Here is a 12,858-nt window from a genome sequence, read left to right as displayed (position 1 = left end):
TGACCAAAAATAGTAAAAACATTAAATATAAGTCACGTCACTCAACGTCGAGGACATGACAAAACGAAGCGAAATATGGTTATTGTCATATTATGTCCCACGACAGGAACGAGAGAGCCGTTTTAATATTCCTGAAATAGACACTGAAAGCTTCGAACAGCTGAATATGATATGTTAAGACTCGAATTTCTTGTGCAAATATGTTACTGCGTGCTTTTTAAACAAAGAGTTAAGTTCGTGCTTGTTTTAGGGTTAATGGAGGATATTTTTGTAGGTCATATAGAAGTAAAATATACGTTAATATACTGCTACTATATACTGATGAACTACAAAATAGTAACATAGTTTCAGTATATTGTAAATAAGTACTTAAAATGATGACTTGTAAGTCTTAAAACGATGTGCCTGGATGGTATGTTCTACTTTAAGAGCTTTTCTTTTTAACTAAAAATACATTTGAATGCTTGAGATTTTTTTAAAGTGTTAAAGTATATAAATGGGCCCTTGGCTTGCTTCAATAACTATAACCCGATTCCTAACACATAAACAGGTGGAGATTATATAAAACGTCGAGGCATCAACCTCTAAACGCTTCATTTTTATGCGAATTGGTAGATTCTTATACAAGCATGCAGGACCTTTAAGGCTATATATAAAAATACGCTTAGCTAGAGCCGTAGAGCAAGCGAGACCCCCGCGGCGCGCGCGCATCTTGATGCGACTAACGAGCGCCCGAACAATGTCTCTATTAGCTTATTCTGGAGTTTTAGATCACGACACATGCGTCCGTAGAGTCGAATGGTACTATATTTTTTGAAAGAGTAAATTTTTTAAAAGGTTTTTAGCTTGAATTGTTGGGATGTTATGTGTAACCTTATATTGAATTCAACTTGATTTATTTAAATTGTTTTATAATCTGAAATATAGATATTTAACAGAATGATCACTAAAAACTGAAAAAATATCTACAGTAAAAATAAATCGTAGCACTTAAAAGCACGAACAACAAACCCCTCCTAATTCGCTGTAAAATCTCTGTTTAATAATTAATCGTATCATATTAAAAAAATATTATATAGTAAAAATCCATTGTCAATTCAAACACACATACTACATCCATCAACTATGCGCATTAGTGAATTGCATTTTAAATTAACAGATAATATCTGTTTCATACACAATCATATTAATACATATTTATTAATATCATTGAATACTACGTTATATCAGACGAGGAAAAATAACACAATCAGTTAAGAATCCCACAACAATAGTCACACAAGAAATACTAAGAAATATAATAGAAGTGTAAATGAATCATTGAATATTTTAACATACATTTTATAACATGTATGAAGTCATCAACATTGTTCATACATTCATAGTTTACCTATATAATATTTAGGAATGCGAAAATCTACCTGTCTGCCCGTTTGTTACGCTTTCTCACCTAAACTGCTGCATAAGTTTTAAGCAAAATGAAGCATGGAAAACGTCGGAAATAAAGTCTTATGACATTTTTCTTAGTTCCAAACAATTAAGTCTTTAAGTTTTTTTCCCGAATTGCATACGAGCCATGCCGCGGGCGTCACCTAGTGTTCTAACAAGAGGCAGCTGATTCTTCGATGCAATCCTTATATGGCTCTCTTATTATTACGATTTATTATAGTTTTTATATCGTGTAGTTACGTGATTTAAATTGCAGATACTACCTTCTATTGTTAGGGATAAATACATAATACATAGTAGGTTTATCTCCTGGGGAATTCAGCTATTGTTATAAGAACATGTTTTATCGTGATTATAATTATATCCTTATATTATGACTTATTTATCCTGATCTTCTACAGTGTCTTCCTTATAAATGAGCTTTTCTTTTATACAAAAAAAAAACAACTTAGATTAACTTACAACATAAACTTACTTAGTTTGGTACCAAATAACCGTGTGTGAGTTGTCCAATTGTTATATTTCTACATCACCTCACATCACGATACAGCAAGAAACACAGTAACGCAAACAAATACTAAAAAAGTGTTTAAATAAAAAAAAATAACTGCCCTATCGACTCCACACCATTCCCTATCCATGAAAACAAGCCCTCTACTCTATGCAAATAAAGTTAGTAGCAAAAACAAAGCAAACTCCGTAATTACACAGTGGAAAATTAACTGACATAGATACGGGGTACACGGAGCTTGGGAGAGGTAATGAGTTCTGATACCGATGCTGCACGCCACAGTAGTTAGTGAAATTCTGTCTTTAGTCCGCTATTAAGTAATGAGGACTGTTTAGGATTTAGAAAAGGATTTGAGTGTGGTCTTTAGTTTGTTGGTGGTAAAGACTTGTGTAGACATGTTGAAGGGATTTTTGTTTTGATTTAAACTTTTTGTAGGTATAATGTTGAGAAGACTTGTGGAGAATTTGTGTTTAAAAAGGCTTATGTGGTTTTGGCTGTGTTCTCTCTGTAACCTATTTAAGTACGTGATGACATAAAAGTGGAGAAAGTCAGTGTTTGGCTAAAAGATGATTTCATTATACCTACTAACTATGTTTATGAGTAGTGTTTACTCTCGTTATGCTCTCTATTTATTTAAAGACTCATGTTCTCTCAAACAAGTGATTTACTTGAAAGACTCTGCAATTATTCTTCAAAATTTATGTTGTGACGTGTTCAAAAAAACTTAGCTTGAAGTACAAAAAACAACTCTATTTTCGTTGGCCATTTATAAAATAAAGAAACGCGATCTTTTCTGCATTTGAGGGTTAAGTTAACCCTGCGATCGCTACATAAATCTGCAGCAAAAGGGTTGTAAATCCAGCGAACCCCTTCCAACTGTAGTGATGTATGATCACCATTTTTACTTGACCTCCCTACCCCTGAAATATACTCAAAATATTAGAGTAAAAGGGGTGTATGGATGGAAAGTGAGAGGTCTTCAATAAATGGTCGATATGTATAAATACGAATGAAATTTTCAAAGAGTTCCGAAGATATGTTTCGTTTCACCCTTTCTAGTCTATTTTGTAAATTGATATTGGTTTTTGGGACCGTTTATCTTTGAAGGGTGTAAAATTTTAATTTTTATACGATATAATCGTTTTATTGGGTTCGATTCAAAATTAATGGACTTTACTATTTAGATGATATTTAAACAACATTGCCCGAATTCACGGAACTACATATTTTATGTTTCTCTCTACCGGACCCTTGATTTCTAAACCTATTTTTTCTATTTTCAGGCATGTTTCCGGCTCGATACGCTTCAAAAATACAAACTGCATATATCCAATGAATACTGAAAAAGTCTATATTTTAATATCGACGCTGGCATACAATTCAGTGCTTGAAAAAACAAACAAGTGAATATTTCAATCCAATCGGTTTTCTATTCCCTTGCGCGTTGCGTATTTTTTTGTAACTTTTTAGAGATCCGCAGGTGAAAACACGGCTTGCCATTAAGGTATTGACGCGGGTAGACCGCTCCTTTACGGAACCCGCAATAATTCACAAAGAAAGCCTACCGCCTGTATGGGAACCGTGTTTTGGCGTAGAGTAGTTTGGGAGAATAGACAACATTGAAAACTATTTTCGCTTGCCTATTTTGTTTAATAAAAAAACAAATCAATGACAAAACGGGTCATGTAAACATAGAATGCAATGTTTCGCGTAAAATATACGTATTTTTTGGCATAAAAATGTTAAAAATACATTTTGATAAAAAATGTCTGTTATATGTAAAGCATTTAGCATATACCTAAAGTTGTAATACAAATTTTATATTTTATCAATAAACTATCAAGATCTGATTTCAGTATCATCTTCTATTTGATAACAAAAATACAAGCTATAATAAAATTACGTTCACAAAAAGTAAATATATTAAAGTAGTATATTTATGACCAGAAGAACTCTACCGTGTATTTTTGACTACAATTTGAATACATTATAATATATTATTTAGTAAGAATATCTATGTATAAAATAGCACGGACTACTACTTGGATGTTTTCGTAAACGGAACTTCAGATTCCAAAAATATACCCTTGTCACAACTAAATCTATTGTATAGAGTTGAAATTGTACTTAGTAATGGAGATTACTTAAAACTGCGTTAAAAGTAACATAATTGTAACGTACAAGGTCGATTATTGGAAACTTTATTATTTTTTAGTACTGTAAATATCTGAGGCTAAAGTCTTCATTTTAATCGCGTGAGAATTCTTTCTGAGATCCCAATTTCACTGCTACCGAGACATTATTAGAATTATTACTCCAAATTCTAACACGTCACTGCAGTTTTAAGCTGAATAACACTTTATTACAATGACATAAAGTAAGAAAAACTAAAAATATTACGAAACATCTATTGCTAAACTACTCTGTGAGCATCAAAGACGCCGGCAGTTGGCATAATTCAACGCATACAATATGCACTGATCGGCATTTTATCGACGACGGGGGAGGCTGGTTTATGTGCCCGATACGTCTATTGAGACATACTCGTAATATGTTGCTTTGTTCATTCACTACTCGCACGGGTTATTTTGTAATTGGTACCTATTTGGGAATGTACCAGTATGTAAGGTTGAATTGGTGATCTTTCTTTGATTGTGTTGGCTCTGGGTTTTGTATTACTCTATAGACATTCATGGGAGTTGGACTCAGTTGAAGATATATTAGCCCTTTAGCCCTATTTGCAATGTAATGGGCTGGTAAATCTTTGAAGATAGTAATATGGGTATTGGGTATGAATTTTAATCAAACTTCAATTAATTTTGCTGCATATTCCCATAACTGTGACTATTTTTCGGAGAATCGTAAAAAATCGAGGAAAAACTACGTTTTATTTATTTTCAAGAGTTTGAAAGTATTAAATATTGAGATAGGAAAGTAATTATTTCTACCTATCATATGTTTCTGGAGCTACTTAGTCGACAATTTAAATTATTTCTGTACCACTAAAAGAGTAATTCGAAAATGATTTTGATAAATGTAGGCTTTTATCCTGGAGTCTATTTTTTAATTTTATACTTTACTGTTTGACGTCATGGTAATAATAGTAGGATTTACAACATTACATTTACAAGATTATTATGTAGTAAAAAGTCGTATATAACAAATGCTGGCAGGTGCTATAAAATATAAGTATTGTAATCCAATATGTTTCCAAATGGTGCCATTATGTTTTCTAATTATTGTTATTTATTATACCTATAAATTACGTGCGGTGATATTTTAGTGGCCCATCTTTAAATAGTTTTACAATTTCTGAAATATCTGTAACTTTATTATATTTTGAGTTCTTTATTTTTGGATTTCCTGTCGTAATACCGTTGCTGTTTAGTTTATTTAGTCCTAATCCTAAAAATCTTCCCACTGGAAAAATTAATACGCTTGAAGAAACACACTGCTTTCTCGTTTCATTTTATTAAATTCTCAATTAATTTAAATCAAGAATGGCTTATTTTTTTTTTGTCTGGACCAAGAAATACTTTTTACATTTCCCAAAATGTATTAAAACGTAGTCTTACGGACGGTTTTTTTTTTCTAGTTAACATACAGACAATCTCTTTATCGATCACATAAAGCCTACACAAAAGCTCATCCACTAAATCTAAGTATAACAACACTACACGTGTTTATAGGTTAACGAGGTTTACAAACAAAACCTTTCTTTTGACTTGTTTTTACTTACACATTTTCACCAAACTTTCCTCAACAATGACTCTCAAATAACCACGTAAGAATTTATCACTGGCAGTCTTCTGGCAGTAAAATATAAAATAATACTTGAACCAACTTTAACTTTAGCAATTTAACTTGAATGCTGAATACATCTTTAAGTAGTAATATTTTGTGTTAAACAGGGAAATGTATGATACAGTTGTTTGCGATAAAATGTTGAGGACCTCTGCTCTAAAGCACCAGTAGTTGGTCTACAGCACAGCAAGAAAAGTATGAAACTTTTTCTCGCGACAAAAATGTTGTTAACCCCGCTCTAAGGCATCACTTGGTGGTCTACATCTACGAAACAACAAGAAATGAATGAACTAAATCCTCTACCAAAATGTTGGGAACCCCTGCCCCAAGGCCTATCACTCCATAGGCTATTATGTACAAAATATTACATACATAAAATACATTTGTAACCATTGTGACGATTGGTAACTTGTCTATGGCTAAACAAATACCGTTAGCACTATCTAAATTATCTATTAACATACGTATTGGTATATTATAATAATATTGTACTAAAAACGCCTTGTTTTGATTTTTCTTAAGATTTTTGATTAGGCAATGTCGATTTATGTGTTCAATATATTGTTGGTCAACTCGTTTTTGATGGTAATTATTTGAGGTAAGTGTTCTTTGTTATTGTACCTACAGTAAAATATATACTACTATACCATAAGCATGTTGTCGCATTGTGTTGGTTTCAAAGACGTAAGCCTATTTTTCAGACGATTAGATATATGATTCTGGTAATAATGATACTCCCTACAATAAATATTAAATGACACGACACGGTACATTGAACTGATCGTGAAAATTGCGTGTGTTAGATGCATGTGCGAATGCTTGCCAAATAAAATTTCTTCTATCGAGTACCTTACAACCATATATTCATTAAGTTTCTCTAATCTCATAGAAATAACCCTTAATAACACATCTGCTTCGTTTATAAAATTAGCCATTTTGATGGACAACACCGAAAATCTATTAAATATAATATCTTTAAACTACTTCTTACACGTATGGGAAAATAAAAAACCCATTTGCTAAATCTGTTTCTCCGGAAATTTGAAATACTAAAAGCGTAAAAACCTGTTGTCGTATATCATTAAGTATACAATCATTTATTAAGCGAATCATAATAATATGTTATCACAAACGCTTACCAACTTTCTTTTAGATTCGCCCATCATTTTGACAGAAATTAGTTTTTAGTGATGAACCGATTATTATTAGGTATCCATAATATTATCGATACACAGCTGTCATAACCATTAGGTGTAAAGAAAGAGTTTTATTTTTGGGATTTGCTTTCTGCCGAAATTATTATTGTAACTTTCGGAATCATATTGGTCGAAGCCTAGTCTAAGTTAAAGAGCCTTCTAAGAGATTACAAAGCGTAACAAAATATCTAGTTAAAAAAATATGTTAATAATACCTTTATTTATACAGCTCGGATAACAAAAGTAATTCAAAAGCTCACTTCAAACCACTCAACTGATAAACGAACTACACGCCATCAACGTTTGTCTTTTCTAATCCCATACTCCACAGCAACTTAACTCCATTGTAATCTTAAATTTATACATACTTTCTCGAATTAAAAGTCCATACGATCGCCACGCATAGGCTGGCTACTAAGAGAAGCTGGTGTAAAGTCGATACTCGTAAATTTATAGAGGCGAAACACGATTATGTAAATACAAGTTGTACGTTCGACATATTTGTGATTTTCTCACGGACGGCGACATTTGGTCTGCTTGTGGTGTCGTTGACCTTTGGGAAATTGATCGGCGTACGCGCATTCTAGAAAATTTTCGTTTTATGCGTTTGCTTGTTAGTTTGTTGCAAAATTATTTCGTTTTTCTGACATTTTTCTTGTGAAAGAAATGTCATATGTTTTATTAACTTTTATTTTTTAGTTTTTACGTTATTACGATTTTAGAATTTCGTGATGCGACTTGGAAATAAAACTTGATACTGAACAACAATCTTGAGAGAAAGACTACTGCTTTGTAACTATTATTTCGCCTCAAATGTGTTCCATTCCTCGATTTCGGTTTAATCTCACATTTTCAAACATACACTGCGGTGCAACAGTATCATTTTGCCAAAAATTTTTGGGGGAAACTTTAAGTTTTTCACATCAGCCGAAGCTGAAACTTTTTGTAAGTCTGCCATTAGATAGGCTTCGCCACAAAGGCGCGTGCGGTGTAGTAATTAGCAAATGGCAAAAGATCGGCCACCGATACCGATACCCGTTTTTTATACCTTTTCCCCTCACTATTCGGTTAGATCCTTTGGTTTGTGCAAAAAATGTAAAAGGGTTGCGATTACACATTGGGTTTTATTCAAGATAGAGGTTATTTTTGCTTTGAAAATTTCAGTTCAGATTCAAACCATTTTTGACATTTGATTTTACAAAAATCTTGTAAGAATTTTTAACTCTACGATAGTAGCGACAATCAGAGAACGTCTACCAAAATCATGATAAACAAACGTGTAAGTACTCTTATTAAGATTTTTGATGTTAGAGTTAAAACTAGTACCAACTTTAAAAATATTACTTGTGAACTACGGTATATTACGGTAAATTTCTCTTGCAAAAACGTTTCTTGAAACGAATGGAAATACTTTAGATACATCAATATTCCTATGTACAAATGAATAAGTTATAAACAATTCTTTATAACAATAAATTGTTCAAAGCGAAACTCAGTGATTGTAGTTCTATTTCATGCAATTATGTTAACGACCAATCAGTGTTATTGATAGAGGTATAATCAAAGTAAGTCAGTCGTGATAAATCAACTAAGAAAGCATTTATAAGGTAAACATTTGTACAATGGTATGGATTTGTTTTGAGTACGTAAGGAAATAATATTGTATAGAGTACAAGCTTACTTAGAGCACAGCATAAAAAGATATGACTTCAGTTTTGGTACTTATAACTTCGATGAAAAGTTAGACTATACTGTTTTCTTAAGTTGGACATTCAAAACTCATGTTTTCCGTCTGTCAGCCACGGTTTGAATTCGATTTCATTTTGCTGTACGGGCGTACTATTCTTTAAATTCTACAGATAGCTAGTTTTTAGTTTTATGTAATGTAGTGTAGGTATTTGTATTGTTGGAACATATTGGCAATCGATCTATCCTAAGAAGAAAATTGCAAGAATTGTGTACAAGTAACAAAAGTACAAGTAAGTGCAGTTAGTTCTACTATAGTTATTTACAGTATTTCTTTAGCGTGGTTGTTCGAATTCTTATCTCTTTTTGCGGCTGTATAAAGCTTGATCTCTAAACGTAAAACGATCTTGTACCTGCCACAATTTTATAGGCAAGTAAAGCTCGTTAATATCCATTAACATGAAGTAATAATTATTATTGTTTTGTCGTGAGGTAGGGACACGAAATGACCACTGATCTTCTAATTGCAAGTAAAGATGTTCAACAAGAATTTTACTGTCCCATGATCGTAGCTTAATTTTTGTATGTATTTTTTTAGTTTAATTGCTATACTTTTGTGCACAAGTAACTTTCGTGTAGGGATGTATGGTATACTACTGGAATTACCTCTTAAATTCTTGATTTATATTCTCATGTATGTACCTATGTTAAGAGATTTTGAACGGTCCGATTTTTTTTAAGTTATTCCACAAGTGCTAAGAGATCATGAAATATTAGATGTAAGCATGTGTTGCTGTTTTTGTATTTCATATTTTTTTTAAGGGCACTGACTGAGAAATAAAATAAAATCTTGTGCATAAAAAAGGATAGAACGAAAATTGAGATCCTAAAGTCTAATTTTGCTCTTATGTTTCATTCTATTTGTCTGAGACAAAAGCTCTAAATCTCAAAACAGTTTTTTGCACTAATATAATACACCGTACGGTATTTAAAACCCTACCGGTCATAAATATCAAATTAAACAAAAAAAGACTCGCATATTTTAAGATTTATTACACATAGAAAATCAATTATCGACTTCTGATATATTAACACTGACAATCGTAAATATCTTATTAAAACGTAAAAATTGTTCTATGAGTGCGCCCAGTATAGCCTGACCTCCAGTTACGTTGTATAAAGTTGAGGTAAAAGGTCTCTTAATCTGGTTATAGTTGTAGTAGAAAAATAAAATACAATAAAGTACTAACTAGCAATCAGAATGTATGGCAATCAAGTTCTCTACATTCATCTTGGTTTTAAGTACCTAGTGGTCAAGCGTGAGTGTGTTATTTGTGTATTTCAAAGTATTATTGTTTAATTTTTGTGTCGAGATTTCGATACTTTCGAAATACATTTTCGATATAAAATTTAATGTCAATTTATTTTGTCTTTTGAGCGATGACAGCAAAGAAAATCAAATTTGATTTTCTGTCTTTATATCTAAGATGGGGGGCAAAACAGCTAGTCAAAAATGCACTTAATTAAAAATTAAATATTTTCAGCTTTTTCATTTGTTAACTTAAATAAAAAAAAATAGTTATTGTTTGATTACTTACTCTACAAAACTACATGTTATATATTTATTATTTTCTAAATACCTCCCAAGAACAGACATTTTAATTATAGTTATAAAAAACAATTACATTGATAAATAATTGACCTACTAATTGCCATTTGTACTCATAATTATCATAAATGTCAACATCGTAAAATTAAAACAGACAGACAGTTAACTATAAAAAATGGCTTTTAAAAATATGTACCACTTAGGTGCATTTTTTAAAACATAAATTTTAGCCACAATTTATTACCACTAATATTACAAATTGTTCTGCAAGTAGTTATTAAAAACCTTTGGCATTTAAATGATGGATGTAAAATAGTAAGACAATGTTGCTATAATGACAACCAATCATCTTTATAAGATAAGATGTTATTATAATTATCTACGAAGAGGCATTACACCAATGTAGTGCATTTTTAATTAAAAAATTATAGTTGTAAAATTTGCATTAGTGCTGTTTTTTTAATTATTTGGATAGTTATACGCTTGATTTTATCTCACTAGAATAACAAGACCAATTCTCTACCACTATCGACTACCGACAACCGGTTAGTCATTGAGAAATTTTGCATGAAAATCTGATCAGCGCCTCTAACGGGCGACGTGGGAACTATTTTGGCAGTATATTTTAAATGTCAAACGACAGTAGCGGCATGTTGCTAAGGAATTGAAGACCTGTTTTAGATTTCTTAACCAGAGAAGTGAAAAACATTTTATTCGATGATTTTAATAACTATTGAGCACTGTCAAAACATTTTGGTTTCAACATCAAAATATTGTGAAATAGTTCATAAAATATGCTTGGTCAATAATCTGTGCTTATTCAAAGTTAAGGCTTTAGGTTAAAGGAGACAAAAATAATACTAAATAAAAATTAAAAAAAAAACCTCATTCAATGACTAAATAGTAGCCCAGCCAGTGATAATATATAAGGGTAGAAGGCTCCTTGTTGCCCACTGTACTCCAAAACTAACGGTCCCAAGAACTATTTTCATTGAATTAATTCAACAGGTTTTATGTCTTTATAGTCCATTAATGAAGTAATTGTTAGATATACATTTATTGCCTGTGTTTGTGGAGATCGACAATTCGTTAATTTATTGATACCAATCGAGATGATTATGATCCCACAATGGTCGAATCATAAGAGAGATTATAGTTTAGAAACTTACCTATAATTTTGCAATAAATTGTGGTTAGTAAAGAAATTAGTTTCCCAGGGTTTTATGTTGAGTTTATATTGCGTTTAATTGATTATAAGAATTAAGTTAAAGAATGCCGATGAGTTTATTTGTTCAATGTTTCTTCATTATGTTTTTAATTACTTGATGATTGAACTAGTACAGGGTATTCTTATTTAGTTTGTTAGCTAGAGTTTTACAGAAGATAAAATATAAGTTAAAAACCTTACCTTTTTCTAACTCATCCCGAAATCTTCAAATCAATGTCACGTCACTATTGTACCTGAAATAATTATAATAAAACGTTAATATGTATATAAAAATAAATATATTTGTAATATAACACAGTTTATCGTATGAGATTCACATAAGAGCAGAAGTGATCTACAAATGCAAACAGCATTACACCCCAGTCTTCGCGTGTAACATCAATTACTAGCAATGGACTAGCAAATCCCTAGTACGACTCCGGTCACTGGACAGTCGAAGTAATCCCACTTAAAGATCAAAACAAACATACAATATCTAACAAGGGCGATCACAAAAAGCAACATTTAAATGTTGAATCGCGAACATCTCACGGCAATCACTCAAGCTATCCTTTGAGATATACCGTGTGAATTCTGATCGAGCCACTCTTGCCGCAATCGATTCTTACAACGATAATTTTAAAAAGTGATTTTGAAAAAATGCAAGAACAAAAGTGCCGCTCGTCTTTCGAAATTCGCAGATTACCCCGGCATCCGATAAACCAATACTCTTGTAGTCACGCAGGTGTAGATTGGCCGTTGATTAGTTTATTTTTTATTCATAATTGGATAATTTAATACTGGTTTTGTTTGTAAAGCGGCGTGTTATATTTTGGTAAAGGAAATTTTTTTGGTTTATAATTTCACGGGCTGTTTTTGAATGGGTGTGCAGTGCATTTTTTGTGTAGTTGTTGAAATAGAATCAGTTCTATTAATATAGATTATAGAACATAATATATATTAATAGAACTAATTTTGAGTGCAATTATCAAATAATCTACAACTTCGATTATTATATTCAACAGGATAACCCGTAGTGGATTCAGTGTGTTAAAAATAGAATGCAATATTGATGTCATTGTCATATTCTCAATTCATTTTTAAGGCAGCAAAACACAAACAATTTCAACAACGCAATCCCTAAACTACCGTCATAAACTTTTTGCGCATATCATTACGTACAATAAGTTTCATTAATCCCTCGTACAATTCAAACAACTTTCATACAGTGCCTACAAAAACTGGCAATAAAAATACTTAAACAGCATAACGCAAACATTTAAATAATTACGAATATCTGTGGTCCAATTAAATGCGTCTTACGCCAATGTGCGGGACTCTGACTGCAGGAGACAAAGTGTCGAGATGAAAGGCACCGCCGCCGATTGTCGCGGCA

The 12,858-nt window shown here is 31.8% G+C and overlaps 1 protein-coding gene across 1 annotated transcript in view; it reads right to left on the bottom strand.

The window, feature by feature from the left end:
• Sox102F (transcription factor Sox102F) overlaps nucleotides 1-12,858 on the bottom strand; it is a 274,330-nt gene that overhangs the window by 166,710 nt on the left and 94,762 nt on the right. The window contains exon 2 of the mRNA XM_076125982.1: nucleotides 11,664-11,716. The gene's annotated coding sequence lies outside the window, so the exon portion shown is untranslated. The remainder of the gene's footprint in view (nucleotides 1-11,663; nucleotides 11,717-12,858) is intronic.

Source organism: Anticarsia gemmatalis, chromosome 18 (assembly GCF_050436995.1).
Source record: "Anticarsia gemmatalis isolate Benzon Research Colony breed Stoneville strain chromosome 18, ilAntGemm2 primary, whole genome shotgun sequence".
Lineage (NCBI taxonomy): Eukaryota > Metazoa > Arthropoda > Insecta > Lepidoptera > Erebidae > Anticarsia > Anticarsia gemmatalis.
The sequence above is the reverse complement of the archived record's forward strand: the minus strand, read 5'-3'. Positions and strand labels throughout refer to the sequence as shown.